This window comes from Penaeus chinensis, chromosome 40 (assembly GCF_019202785.1).
Source record: "Penaeus chinensis breed Huanghai No. 1 chromosome 40, ASM1920278v2, whole genome shotgun sequence".
Taxonomy (NCBI): domain Eukaryota; kingdom Metazoa; phylum Arthropoda; class Malacostraca; order Decapoda; family Penaeidae; genus Penaeus; species Penaeus chinensis.
This window is the reverse complement of record NC_061858.1, coordinates 12,028,270-12,043,251: the sequence shown is the minus strand read 5'-3', so window position 1 is coordinate 12,043,251 and position 14,982 is coordinate 12,028,270. Positions and strand designations below refer to the sequence as shown.

The following is a 14,982-nucleotide window of genomic DNA, read 5'->3' as shown; positions in this document are numbered from 1 at the left end:
TCACACCTCCTTAGTCAACCTGGACGCCCTTGGCTCCCCAAGGGTGGCCATATTGATGCCAAGCTTAGTGCGGACACCCAATCAACGTGGGTGATCCCGCAGCAGTGATCCCTATCGCAAGCCATCCTATAGTTCAAGCCACCGAGTCGCCGGTTTACAGAGCCTCGCCACAGACCCCAGCTATTGAGTGTGTGCTTGGAAGGGTTTATAACCTTGGCAAAATATTCACACATATATATATATTTATTTACATGTGGTAAGCTAGGCAGATTGTATAGAGAAAATGAATTTCTTTATCTTTTTATTTACATACACATGTATGTGTATCTATGTATGCATCCATACGTATTCAAATATACATATAGATATATATACAATCATGTAATTACATCTACATTCATATATATCCACATAATTATGTGTATGATACATATCAGCTTTATATATAAATAAACACGTACGTATTATATAATGTACACATTGCTTCAACTGTAATTAACATTTCTATATAAGCGTGGAAACGTATTTACGGCCTGAAATCGCAACGGTGTATGAAGGATTCGAACCGCATTACTCCCCGGTGTAGCCTACTTTCCATGTATTTCTAAGATATAGTAATATCTTTCTGCATTACCATTTTCTTTATGAACAAGCAATTAGGCTCTAAAATGCGATGACTGAAAAATGTGTCAGGTGCCGCAAGTGCGACAGTGCCTTGACAGTATATGTGTTGTCCGTCCTTATCAAGGGGAGTGCTAACTTTCTCTCCTTTCGTACAACACAATCGTGTCTTTCGTCGAACGACATGTGCTACTTCGGGAGAGATAACTTTCAGTAAACAATACAGAATAATTGTATTATTCAAGGGTATGTATAATGGATTATAGAAGCTTAATGTTATTTGATCTAACAGTGCAAAAAATGGGTTCTATCATATTCCACTGTTAGTGAATAATGGTGATATTAAAACGATATAAGGACTTTTTAGCAAGTCGTCTCGTGTAATAATTTGTAATGATAGACTAACCTTATTGATCTTGGAGGTATATGGAACAAAGCCGGTCAGTAATGAATAAGACACGATATTCCATAAACTAAGGGGCTATTGCACAGTTGGAATAACAGAAAAAATTACCATTTTGAATTCGGCATCCGGTGCAACCCACTGATAGTAATTACTAGGAGTAAAAACTTTTTTCACAGTAATTAATTCCACATTATTGAAGTTATGCTTGATAAACTGATTAGGTCTGCCAATACATGTGATAAATAGCATGTAAATGCCGTATACAGTTTGGTAGGAAAGAAATCTTGCCAAATGTCGATCGCCTTGAATGCCGGGGCGCGAACGCTCGCCACCTACATGCCTCACTCCAGACAAGGAATAATGGTAAATAACACGCTATATACTTTATCATCAAAGATATAACTTTGAAGAAAAAGCACAGAAATGTATGCGATCAAAAATGTGGAACGCTTCACGATTTTGCGTGTCATCCTTGCGCAGGGGCCATGCTAATCTTCTCTGTATCGTTCCAATTTTAGTATATGTACTGCCGAAGCAAGTACAACAGTTGAAAAGTTTTCAGGAGCTTTTAAAATTCATTTTGATGACATAGAGAGAAATTCTTTACTACAATGACACCAGAGTTGATTAATGTTACGTAATGCCCACAGTAATATAAACCTTCATAAAAAAAAAAAATAATAATAATAATCCTTGATCATACATGTTACTCCTCGTAAGATCTGAAAAAGAAATTTCGATATATATCTGCGTTTTCTTCCTTACTGGTTAATGTATCGGATTATATAATGGTCCTAGGGAATAAGTGTTACATATATTTACGTCACCACATAATAAACTTTATACAAGATAATTCTAATAAATAAAAGAACCAAGTCTGCCTGTGTTGGTAGGGCTACTACAAGCCACACACTCTCGGGCGTGATCCCACTACTGCTCGACATGGGTGCTTTTGGCTGCTGGGTTTCCCCCCTGGCCCGGTTCACACCTCCTTAGTCAACCTGGACGCCCTTGGCTCCCCAAGGGTGGCCATATTGATACCAAGCTTAGTGCGGACACCCAATCAACGTGGGTGATCCCGCAGCAGTGATCCCTATCGCAAGCCATCCTATAGTTCAAGCCACCGAGTCGCCGGTTTACAGAGCCTCGCCACAGACCCCAGCTATTGAGTGTGTGCTTGGAAGGGTTTATAACCTTGGCAAAATATTCACATATATATATTTATTTACATGTGGTAAGCTAGGCAGATTGTATAGAGAAAATGAATTTCTTTATCTTTTTATTTACATACACATGTATGTGTATCTATGTATGCATCCATACGTATTCAAATATACATATAGATATATATACAATCATGTAATTACATCTACATTCATATATATCCACATAATTATGTGTATGATACATATCAGCTTTATATATAAATAAACACGTACGTATTATATAATGTACACATTGCTTCAACTGTAATTAACATTTCTATATAAGCGTGGAAACGTATTTACGGCCTGAAATCGCAACGGTGTATGAAGGATTCGAACCGCATTACTCCCCGGTGTAGCCTACTTTCCATGTATTTCTAAGATATAGTAATATCTTTCTGCATTACCATTTTCTTTATGAACAAGCAATTAGGCTCTAAAATGCGATGACTGAAAAATGTGTCAGGAGCCGCAAGTGCGACAGTGCCTTGACAGTATATGTGTTGTCCGTCCTTATCAAGGGGAGTGCTAACTTTCTCTCCTTTCGTACAACACAATCGTGTCTTTCGTCGAACGACATGTGCTACTTCGGGAGAGATAACTTTCAGTAAACAATACAGAATAATTGTATTATTCAAGGGTATGTATAATGGATTATAGAAGCTTAATGTTATTTGATCTAACAGTGCAAAAAATGGGTTCTATCATATTCCACTGTTAGTGAATAATGGTGATATTAAAACGATATAAGGACCTTTTAGCAAGTCGTCTCGTGTAATAATTTGTAATGATAGACTAACCTTATTGATCTTGGAGGTATATGGAACAAAGCCGATCAGTAATGAATAAGACACGATAGTCCATAAACTAAGGGGCTATTGCACAGTTGGAATAACAGAAAAAATTACCATTTTGAATTCGGCATCCGGTGCAACCCACTGATAGTAATTACTAGGAGTAAAAACTTTTTTCACAGTAATTAATTCCACATTATTGAAGTTATGCTTGATAAACTGATTAGGTCTGCCAATACATGTGATAAATAGCATGTAAATGCCGTATACAGTTTGGTAGGAAAGAAATCTTGCCAAATGTCGATCGCCTTGAATGCCGGGGCGCGAACGCTCGCCACCTACATGCCTCGCTCCAGACAAGGAATAATGGTAAATAACACGCTATATACTTTATCATCAAAGATATAACTTTGAAGAAAAAGCACAGAAATATATGCGATCAAAAATGTGGAACGCTTCACGATTTTGCGTGTCATCCTTGCGCAGGGGCCATGCTAATCTTCTCTGTATCGTTCCAATTTTAGTATATGTACTGCCGAAGCAAGTACAACAGTTGAAAAGTTTTCAGGAGCTTTTAAAATTCATTTTGATGACATAGAGAGAAATTCTTTACTACAATGACACCAGAGTTGATTAATGTTACGTAATGCCCACAGTAATATAAACCTTCATAAAAAAAAAAATAATAATAATCCTTGATCATACATGTTACTCCTCGTAAGATCTGAAAAAGAAATTTCGATATATATCTGCGTTTTCTTCCTTACTGGTTAATGTATCGGATTATATAATGGTCCTAGGGAATAAGTGTTACATATATTTACGTCATCACATAATAAACTTTATACAAGATAATTCTAATAAATAAAAGAACCAAGTCTGCCTGTGTTGGTAGGGCTACTACGAGCCACACACTCTCGGGCGTGATCCCACTACTGCTCGACACGGGTGCTTTTGGCTGCTGGGTTTCCCCCCTGGCCCGGTTCACACCTCCTTAGTCAACCTGGACGCCCTTGGCTCCCCAAGGGTGGCCATATTGATGCCAAGCTTAGTGCGGACACCCAATCAACGTGGGTGATCCCGCAGCAGTGATCCCTATCGCAAGCCATCCTATAGTTCAAGCCACCGAGTCGCCGGTTTACAGAGCCTCGCCACAGACCCCAGCTATTGAGTGTGTGCTTGGAAGGGTTTATAACCTTGGCAAAATATTCACACATATATATATATTTATTTACATGTGGTAAGCTAGGCAGATTGTATAGAGAAAATGAATTTCTTTATCTTTTTATTTACATACACATGTATGTGTATCTATGTATGCATCCATACGTATTCAAATATACATATAGATATATATACAATCATGTAATTACATCTACATTCATATATATCCACATAATTATGTGTATGATACATATCAGCTTTATATATAAAAAAAACGTACGTATTATATAATGTACACATTGCTTCAACTGTAATTAACATTTCTATATAAGTGTGGAAACGTATTTACGGCCTGAAATCGCAACGGTGTATGAAGGATTCGAACCGCATTACTCCCCGGTGTAGCCTACTTTCCATCTATTTCTAAGATATAGTAATATCTTTCTGCATTACCATTTTCTTTATGAACAAGCAATTAGGCTCTAAAATGCGATGACTGAAAAATGCGTCAGGTGCCGCAAGTACGACAGTGCCTTGACAGTATATGTGTTGTCCGTCCTTATCAAGGGGAGTGCTAACTTTCTCTCCTTTCGTACAACACAATCGTGTCTTTCGTCGAACGACATGTGCTACTTCGGGAGAGATAACTTTCAGTAAACAATACAGAATAATTGTATTATTCAAGGGTATGTATAATGGATTATAGAAGCTTAATGTTATTTGATCTAACAGTGCAAAAAATGGGTTCTATCATATTCCACTGTTAGTGAATAATGTTGATATTAAAACGATATAAGGACTTTTTAGCAAGTCGTCTCGTGTAATAATTTGTAATGATAGACTAACCTAATTGATCTTGGAGGTATATGGAACAAAGCCGGTCAATAATGAATAAGACACGATAGTCCATAAACTAAGGGGCTATTGCACAGTTGGAATAACAGAAAAAATTACCATTTTGATTTCGGCATCCGGTGCAACCCACTGATAGTAATTACTAAGAGTAAATACTTTTTTTCACAGTAATTAATTCCACATTATTGAAGTTATGCTTGATAAACTGATTAGGTCTGCCAATGACATGCGTTAAATAGCATGTAAATGCCGTATACAGTTTGGTAGGAAAGAAATCTTGCCAAATGTCGATCGCCTTGAATGCCGGGGCGCGAACGCTCGCCACCTACATGCCTCGCTCCAGACAAGGAATAATGGTAAATAACACGCTATATACTTTATCATCAAAGATATAACTTTGAAGAAAAAACACAGAAATATATGCGATCAAAAATGTGGAACGCTTCACGATTTTGCGTGTCATCCTTGCGCAGGGGCCATGCTAATCTTCTCTGTATCGTTCCAATTTTAGTATATGTACTGCCGAAGCAAGTACAACATTTAAAAAGTTTTCAGGAGCTTTTAATATTCATTTTGATGACATATTTAAAGAAATTTACTACAATGACACCAGAGTTGTTTAATATGTTACGTAATGCCCACAGTGATATAAGCCTTCATAAAAAAAAATGCTACTCCTCTTACGATCTGAAAAAGAAATTTCGATATATATCTGCGTTTTCTTCCTTACATATAAATGTATATAGTGAAACAGGTAAGGTACGACACGCATGTACACATATATATAAAGTACAAAATTTATCAGCATTTTTACATCACTTTACCTGTAAATAACTTTTTAGATAAGTGTAGAAACGTATTAACGGTATTGAATCGCACTGGTGTATGAAGGATTCGAACCACATTACTTTCCGGTGTAGCCTATGTTCACTAAGAGTGAAAACTGTTTTTTTTTTTTTTTTTTTTTTTTTTTTTTTTTTTTACAGTGAATTAGTTCGACTTTCTCGAAGTTATGATTGATAAACTGAATAAACCCCTAAACTTTTACGTCTGTCAAGACATGCGATAAGTAGCATATAAATGCCGTATACGCCTTGGTAGGCATCGTCGCCTTGAATGCAGGGGCGCGAACGCTCGCTGCCTATATAACACGCTCCAGAGGTATAATGGGCAATTACACGCTATATACTTTCTCAACAAGGCTATAACTTTCAAGCAAAGGCACTGAATTATATGCGATCAAAAATGTGGAACGCTTCACGATTTTGCGTGTCATCCTTGCGCAGGGGCCATGCTAATCTTCTCTGTATCGTTCCAATTTTAGTATATGTACTGCCGAAGCAAGTACAACAGGTAAGGGTTTTCAGGAGCTTTTAAAATTCATTTTGATGACATAAAGAGAAATTCTTTACTCCTGTGACATCTTTAAACAATTGATTGTTTAGAATTTAAGGAAATTCTTTACTACAATAACAGCAGAATTAAATATATACGTATTTAGGCCTACATAAAACTTTCCTTGATCATACAGGCTACTGCTCTTAAAAGCTGAAAAACAAAATTCGTTATATTTCTCTGCGTTTTCTTTCTTGTTAATGCATCGCGGTATATGATGCTTTTGCTAGTACGTAAATGTTATAAATACGTCGCCACGTAATACACTTTATACAGGAAAATTCGAATAAATAATAGAACTAAGTTTGCCTGTGTTGGTAGGGCTACTACGAGCCACACACTCTCGGGCGTGATCCCACTACTGCTCGTCACGGGTGCTTTTGGCTGCTGGGTTTCCCCCCTGGCCCGGTTCACACCTCCTTAGTTAACCTGGACGCCCTTGGCTCCCCAAGGGTGGCCATATTGATGCCAAGCTTAGTGCGGACACATAATCAACGTGGATGATTCCGCAGCAGTGATCCCTACCGCAAGCCATCCTCTAGTTCAAGCCACCGAGTCGCCGGTTTACAGAGCCTCGCCACAGACCCCAGCTGCAACTCATGAGTTTGAAAAGAATTATAACCTTAACATAAGCTAACGTCTTTATTTACCTAAAGAACCTACGGCAGGTTCCATGGCGAAAAGAATATGCACATACATGTATACAAGGTTTTAAACATTGCATATGTACTTATCGTACAAACACACATGAACAGCCACCAGACACAAAACTCTTATATGTATATGTATGTATATATACATATATACTGTAAATCTATTTGCATCATATACTTAAAGCTTTTCTTTCTCTCTATACTTGCTTCGGCTGTAATCTCCTCTATATATATATGTATATGCCTGTGTGTTTGCTTGTGTTTAGACAAAATATCGTTTCCACTGTGAATAACTTTTTAAATTAGTGGGCAAAGACTTGTGTGGGTATGTTGTTCGTCCTCATTGAGAGGAGTGCATTCTTTCCTTTCGTATAACACTCGTGACTTTGATCGAATTGTATAGAATACATGTGCTATGTAAGGGTATCTCTGTAATTAATGGAAGTGTATGGAAGTTTTATTAGGATCTTTTATGTATACATGTGTAATAATTCCTAATATATAAACATTAATTTAACCGAGCTTTAATAAAAACAAGTACATGCAACTTAGTCGATCAATGCTGATTACGAAACAATAATTCGCGTATGAATAATAAAAAAATCATGATAAATTCAGGGGTATCATACCTCGTAGGGTATAGGAACTAAATGTTGTGGATGAATCTAGATATCTCGATATTTGCATTTATTCAATGTATCAATTTGTAATTGATTGGAATGTTAGATTATTAATAATTAGCACTGTTTAAAATCAGTCTTGAATGATACACTAGACTGCCATGAACGATATAATTAGAAACAAATAATGATCTTAAAGATTAATATTTTACCAATAAATTAACATTCACTTCCATTACCTCCTCCCGATATATAGTAGGGAAATCAATGAAAGTTTGGTTCCTTTACACCTACTCTCTGTATTATTAAATGTGAAATCAACTTGGAGATTGTCGTCTTACCTGATGGGTAAGACGACGTGTGTGCTTGCACTTTTGAAATTAGTGTACCTAATCGCCAAAGTACTTGCAAAACTTTTCAGCATGGTCAATAATCTGCCATGCACAGTGGTAGCCTATTCTTATTCTTATTCTGCACCTCTGTTGCAGAGAGTGCCAGCGACTGCTACTCATGTGTACCTGGTGCTTCCCTTGGTGATTCCCATTTTGTATTCTCAATTTCAATATTTGTTTTATTTTATAAATCAACGACTCCAAAATGCCCTAATAAGCCCTATTTAAAATACTCTCTAGTGGCATCAGAGTACTCCTCAAATGGCATCAGTATACTCCTCTAGTGGCATCAGAATACTCCTCTAGTGGCATCAGCATACTCCTCTAGTGGCATCAGAATACCCCTTTAGTGGCATCAGAATACTCATTGTCACATACCTAACAACGCCATTACAACGTGGATAAACATATTAGCTTATTAAAAACTACGTAATCATTAAATTAAATACAAATCACGCTTTCTCTCTTTAAAAAATGTATCAGTCAATAACAGAATATGAACTTATGATTTATGTACAAAATAACAGCTTAGTGCGGACACCCAACCAACATGGTGATCCCGCATCAGTGATCCTTATATTAAGTCATACGGTTTATAGAGCCTCGCCACAGCCCCCAGCTCTTGGCAATGCGCTTGGAACAATTTATAAACTTGACGTAGTCAAACATTATTACCTTTCTTTACATAAACTAAGTTAAGGAGGTTGTTTCATATGAATACGTATGCATAGGCAGTCAAATATAAGTGCCTAAATTTACATGAAGTAAATTAAGCAGGTAATATTGAGAAAATACATATGGATATATGTATATATGTACATATCTATATATAAGGATATATATAGATATATGCATATATATATATATGTGTGTGTGTGGCTTATGTATATGGAAATATCGTATATTCCTGTTCACTATATCAACATGTTATTTGGCTTTGGAATAAGACAGAAAATGTGTGACCGTTGTCCCTCCTTATAAAAGAGAGTGTCAAGTTTCCTTTTGTACAACATACTAATTCCTTTGGTCGATCGGTAAGTGCGACCTCAGAGGAGAATAGCCGTGTTAATATATTGTATCTTATTATTGAATTGATTGAAGTGAACAGGGCTATGTGTATTTTATTGACTAATAAAATGTTGCATATTGAATACTTGAATGTATTATAGAATTGTATAATATAAACTATTTCTAATAAGTACGAAAATGTGCATGAAATTTAATCGATCGATGCAAAACAAATAGTTGATTGCCTGTTTGATTACATCTGTGAGCCATGTCCCCACGTCCCAATAGATGAGTCGTTAATATACTGTTACTCTTATCTCTCCATTCAGGACCATATTTGTTATCCCACGATTCACATTATTTTGCCATGCTAAAGTTTAGTTTGCTTGCAGTGATTGTGCAAAAAAAAAAAAAAAAAAAAAAACTATGCAGAAGACATCTAATTGTACCACCGGATAAAATTTTGCCTTCGTTGTACCGTGGTTCCTTTTCGTCTAATTAAAGTGAAGAATAACCACATTTCCTCCTTATTTCCATACGATACACTGGGTGAGGACTCGAACCTTTTAAGTTTCCACGCGATAGCTTACCATCTGCGAAATACGACAGGCAGAATTACTGTTCAAAGGTTATTAGAGATGAATTGTAAATACGCCTGTAATTGTTCTAAGAATAATGTGATACACTGCATATAAAAGCAATCTATATATTAGAAAAATAAAAAGCACGCCGAACAACGCCTAGAACGTTGGGGCGCGAACGCTTGCTACCCACGTGCATCGGGCTAGGGAGGGTACTTTACTTAATAACGCACTATATACTTTATTAACAAGGATATAACTTTGAAGCAAGATCAGTAAAGTATATGCGATTAAAAATGTGGAACGCTTCACTATTTTGCGTGTCATCCTTGCAACCGTTCCAATTTTAGTATATGTACTGCCTGTTTTGGTAGGGCTACTACGAGCCACACAATCTCGAGCTGTGATCCCATTACTGCTGGGTTTCCCCCTTGGCCCGGTTCATACCTTAGTCAACCTGGACGCCCTCGGCTCCCTAAAGGTGGTCATATTTCAACTACCTAGTAATTTGTAATCTGTGCACATAAATTTATATAAATGGTCATTCATAAGTACGAGAATGTACATGGAATTTAACCAATCGATCGATGTAAAAAAAAATATTTGTTTTAGTATCAACAATATGAAAAGGCAACGTGAAGTATATGTAATATAGAATTGGCATTTTTTTTCATGTACTTATCATTCTAAGTACAAAACAAGTAGTTCCTCGCTAGTTCCTTTCCATCTGTGAGTCACATTCACAGTCGAAATTATACACTAGCTATCGTCTCTTCAACCAGGAGCGTATTTGTTATTCTACACTATTCTCTCCGTTTAGCCTTCTTAATGCCATAATAATGTCTATCACTGCCGCTTGTGCATGGGTGGGGCCATCTTGTGTTTAGTGTGACTTTGCGCATCAGAAAATTAACAAACATATAAATAAATAAACAAATCGACCATAAAATAAAAAGAAACCAGCTTTCGGGGAGCCAGTCAAATACTTTGTGGAAACACTAAAGTATGACACCGGCCTATAAGTTTGTATTCGCTGCACAGTTTTTTTTTCTTTTTTTCGCCTAGGTGAAGTTACGAATAACCACATTTCCTCCTTATTTCCATACGATACACTGGTTCAGGACTCAAACCTAAAATTTTAACTTTCCACGCGGTAGCTTTTAACGGCCGCCCTCGTCTACCTACCATCCGCGGAATACGACAGACAGAAGTAATGCCTAAGAGTTTTTAGGAGAATTATTTTAAAAGTGTCTGTAATCATTCTAGAAATAATGTGAAACACTGCATACAAAGCAATATATATATGGAAAAAGGAAGCACGCCAAACAACGCGTAGATCGGGGCGCGAACGCTCGCTTCCCACGAGCAACGGGCCAGAGAGGTTACTTTACTTAATAAAACTCTTTAAACTTTAATGACAAGTATGTAACTTTGAAGCAAAAACAATGAAGTACGTGCGATTAAAAATGTGGAACGCTTCACGATTTTGCGTGTCATCCTTGCGCAGGGGCCATGCTAATCTTCTCTGAATCGTTCCAATTTTAGTATATGTACTGCCGAAGCAAGTACAACAATATTTAAACTTTTAGAAGTTTTGAACTTCTTGCCAGTGACTTGCTGTTTTTTTGTACTTTATGTCGCCCAGTTTAGTTGCCGATACATGAAATAAGTGCTATCCACATCAATTGATATCTATAATATTCAGCCTTTCCTTGTATACATCTGTGTAGATAGATAATTGTTCACAAACACACACATATATACATATACACATATAAGTATATGTACATAAATATAGAGATAAATAAGCAGATGCATAGATTTATATACGTATAACTTCATTACGACCCGATGAAATATTCGGAAAAAATTGTACGCACTTATAATATAAATCAATTACATATAACAGAAATCAAATACATTTGCATACAAAATGGGAATCCTAGTGTTGGGTAGGGGTGCCGGATAATCATGGTCAGAGTAACCTAGTTATATAGAATAACCGTGTTATTCAAGGATATTTACCTAATTATTCAATTGCAATGTTTCTAGCTGAAGTGCATACCATTAAGCAACTTACAAAAGTAACTGTACCTAACGTATCTTTTCATCCGAAGTTTGCCTGAAAAATAAATGTACATATCATTGACTGATATATCGTTTTCGAGTTACATACAGGAAATTTGTTTGAATGCGTTTTATAACTGCAATAAAACTTTCCCTTAGAAACTTTCAACTACTTAGTAATTTGTAAACCCATGTACATAAAAGTTTTATAAAAAAAAAAAAAAATCTTTCATAAGTACGATAATGGGCATGGAACTTGATCAATTGATGCAAGACAAATGTCATTTTATTATGAACAATTTGAAAAGGCACTATAAGATATATGCAATATAGAATAATTGTCAAAGTTATTTCTTGTACTTATAATTCAAAATACAAAACAATTATTTTTTCACTTGTTTGTTTCCATCTGTGAGTCACATTCACCCTAAAAAGGTAAGTCGGAAATATACACTAGCTCTCGTCTTCTCAACTAGGAGCGAATTTGTTATTCTACACGATTCGCTTCATTTAGCCTTCTTAATGCCATAATATTGCCGATTATCGCCACAACTTGTGCATGGGTTGGAGCCATCTTGTGTTTAATGTGACTAAACTAAACGGCTTAAAAGTTGAAGTTTCATTTTTGCTGCACAGTGGTGTCTTTTCGTCTAGGTGAAGTTATAAATAACCACATTTCCTCCTTATTTCCATGCGATACACTAATTCAGGGCTCAACCCTAAAAAGTTAAGTTTCCATGCGGTAACTCCTAACGGCCGCCCTCGCGACATCGTCTACCTACCATCCGCAGAATACGACAAGTAGAAGTAATGCCTTAGAGTTTTTAGGAGAATCATTGTAAAAGTGTCTGTAATTTTTCTAGGGATAATATGATGAACTGCATACAAAAGCAGTGTACATATTGGAAAAAAGAAGCACACCAAACAATGCCTAGAATGTTGGGGCGCGAACGCACGCTACCCACGTGTACCGGTTCAGAGAGGGTGTTTTACTTATTAATACGCTATATTTTACTGACAAGGCTGTAACTTTTAAGTAAAATCAGTGAAGTATATGCGATTAAAAATGTGGAACGCTTCACGATTTTGCGTGTCATCCTTGCGCAGGGGCCATGCTAATCTTCTCTGTATCGTTCCAATTTTAGTATATGTACTGCCGAAGCAAGTACATTTGGAATTTACTTTTGAGCGACTTTGAACGGCGACTTTTAATGTTTTCCATATATTATGTCGCTAATTTTAGTTGCCGATACTTACGATACGAACTAACCACGTCAATCTATATTTCTTAAAAATCAGGCATTCATTGAGCATAATATATATGTAGATAATTGTTCACACGCACGCACGCACGCACACACACACACACACATACATACACACACACACACATACATATATGTATATGCACACATATATCAGTTGATACAGAAATTTATATACGCATAACTGTTGCATGCCCGAGTAAAATATCCTGGAAAATGTTTTTGTTTTTTTTCTTTCTCCTTTATAACTCATAGTATCAAATCTTCAAATCAAATACATTACAACCATGGATGCTGAGGGGCACCTAATATATTCCACCTCAGGAGTCACAACTAGAAATTATATAGAATAACCGTATTGTTCAAGGCTATCTACCTACTGATTTAATGGCAATGTTTCTGGTTGAAGTGCTGTGGGAAAATATTTAATTGACTGCTATATCGTTTTCATGTTGCATAATGGAAGTTTGTTTGTATGCGTTGTACAGCTGTAATGATGCTGGTGCAAGCAGTGGCGTAGCTGGCTGCGTACTTCTCATCTGTAGCTGGTGATTCCCTTTATAATTCCTAGTTTGTATTAGGGTAATGTGCTTAATTTCAGTAATTGTTTCATTTTATATATCAACGACTGTAGCATGCCATAATAGTCCCCATTTAGACTATACCTCAATACCCACTAGTGGCATTAGAATACCTCTTAGCCCGTTTGCCCTTCCATAGCCAGTCGCCCCCCCCCCCCCCCCAGCTCCCCGCACATCTAATACACACATATAAAACCCTTTCGCTATATGTATGGATATATGTATATGTATATATATATTTATATATGTATATATAAATATATATATTTATAAATATAAAGATATATATGTATAAAAGATATATCTTTATAACTCATAGCGTCAAATAAAACAAGGTGTACAGAAATCGAATACATTACAACCATCCATAAAAAATGGGAATTTTAGTGTTGGGTGACGGGCACCGGATAATCATAGGAGACATTCCATCTCAGGAGTCACAACTTGAAATTATATAAAATAACCGTGTTATTCAAGGGTATCTACCCAATTCATTTGCAATGCTTTTGGTTGAAGTGTCGTGGGAAATCATGTCATTAACTGATATATAATTTCAATGCTGCACAATGAAAGTTTGCTTGAATGCGTTGTGTAGTTGTAATGACACCTACTCCTAATATCTTTTAGCTACCCAGGAATTTGTAATTTATGTACAAATATTTCAAAAAATTATTATTTAAATAAGTACGATAAGCCATAAGAGTGTTGACCATTACCATCGCTTGTGGGAGGGTGGGTGGGGAGGTTTGTGTTTAGTGTGACTGCAAAAAAAAAAAAAAAAAAAAAATGGAACTAATGAAATATTATGCGGAAAAAATCCCTGTGTGACACCCGCATAAACGATACAAGTTTCCATCTGCGAAATACGACAGGAAAAAATGCCTAACAATTTAGGAGGGGCATTGTAAAAATGTAATTATCCTAAGACTAGTGTGATGCACTGCATTCAAAAGTAGTGTATATATGGGAAAGGAAGCCTGCCAAACGTCTAGAACGCCGGGGCGCGAACGCTCGCTACCGCGTGCATCGGGCCAGAGGACACTTTAGTTAATAATTCCCTATATCATTTACTAACAAAGTTATAACTTTGAAGCAAGGATTGTGAAGTATGTGCGATTAAAAATGTGGAACACATCAATTCATTTTTATAAAATGCAGCCTTTCACTGAGCATAGTAACAATGTATATATATTTATATATGCTTATTCACAAACACACACGCACGTACGCGCGCGCACACACACATATATATGCCTATAAGTATATGTACATAAATATAGAAATAGATAAGTCATACAAGTATAACTGCGATACGATTAATAAAACATCCGGCATAATATTTACGTATTTATAACATGGTGTAAAATAAAAAGGT

General features: G+C 36.4%; 9 non-coding genes across 9 annotated transcripts; all 9 read right to left on the bottom strand.

Moving 5' to 3' along the window:
- Positions 1-680: 680 nt before the first annotated feature.
- LOC125047350 lies at positions 681-782 on the bottom strand. The gene has a single exon (XR_007116734.1). It is a non-coding gene; the product is annotated as a U6atac minor spliceosomal RNA (small nuclear RNA).
- A 680-nt stretch (positions 783-1,462) lies between these two features.
- On the bottom strand, positions 1,463-1,569 carry LOC125047336. The gene has a single exon (XR_007116725.1). It is a non-coding gene; the product is annotated as a U6 spliceosomal RNA (small nuclear RNA).
- Positions 1,570-2,685: 1,116 nt separating this feature from the next.
- Positions 2,686-2,787, bottom strand: LOC125047355. Its single transcript, XR_007116738.1, has one exon. It is a non-coding gene; the product is annotated as a U6atac minor spliceosomal RNA (small nuclear RNA).
- A 680-nt stretch (positions 2,788-3,467) lies between these two features.
- On the bottom strand, positions 3,468-3,574 carry LOC125047335. Its single transcript, XR_007116724.1, has one exon. It is a non-coding gene; the product is annotated as a U6 spliceosomal RNA (small nuclear RNA).
- Positions 3,575-4,689: 1,115 nt separating this feature from the next.
- On the bottom strand, positions 4,690-4,791 carry LOC125047354. Its single transcript, XR_007116737.1, has one exon. It is a non-coding gene; the product is annotated as a U6atac minor spliceosomal RNA (small nuclear RNA).
- Positions 4,792-5,473: 682 nt separating this feature from the next.
- On the bottom strand, positions 5,474-5,580 carry LOC125047334. Its single transcript, XR_007116723.1, has one exon. It is a non-coding gene; the product is annotated as a U6 spliceosomal RNA (small nuclear RNA).
- A 706-nt stretch (positions 5,581-6,286) lies between these two features.
- Positions 6,287-6,393, bottom strand: LOC125047333. Its single transcript, XR_007116722.1, has one exon. It is a non-coding gene; the product is annotated as a U6 spliceosomal RNA (small nuclear RNA).
- A 4,763-nt stretch (positions 6,394-11,156) lies between these two features.
- LOC125047339 lies at positions 11,157-11,263 on the bottom strand. The gene has a single exon (XR_007116728.1). It is a non-coding gene; the product is annotated as a U6 spliceosomal RNA (small nuclear RNA).
- A 1,560-nt stretch (positions 11,264-12,823) lies between these two features.
- On the bottom strand, positions 12,824-12,930 carry LOC125047338. Its single transcript, XR_007116727.1, has one exon. It is a non-coding gene; the product is annotated as a U6 spliceosomal RNA (small nuclear RNA).
- Positions 12,931-14,982: the final 2,052 nt, after the last annotated feature.